This window comes from Otolemur garnettii, unplaced genomic scaffold (genome assembly GCF_000181295.1).
Source record: "Otolemur garnettii isolate 467f Iridium unplaced genomic scaffold, OtoGar3 scaffold00185, whole genome shotgun sequence".
Classification (NCBI taxonomy): Eukaryota; Metazoa; Chordata; class Mammalia; order Primates; family Galagidae; genus Otolemur; species Otolemur garnettii.
Window position 1 is genome coordinate 1,763,246 of NW_003852580.1, and position 326 is coordinate 1,763,571.

Genomic DNA, 326 nt, shown 5'->3' on the forward strand with positions numbered 1-326 from the left:
CCACCACCATCTTCACCCTCATCACCACCATCACCCTCATCACCCTCATCACCATCATCACCACCACCATCTTCACCCTCATCACCACCATCACCATCATCACCCTCATCACCCTCATCACCACCACCATCATCACCCTCATCACCATCATCATCACCACCATCTTCACCCTCATCACCACCATCACCCTCATCATCACCATCACCATCTTCACCCTCATCACCATCATCACCACCACCATCTTCACCCTCATCACCACCATCACCCTCATCACCCTCATCACCATCATCACCACCACCATCTTCACCCTCATCACCACCATCACC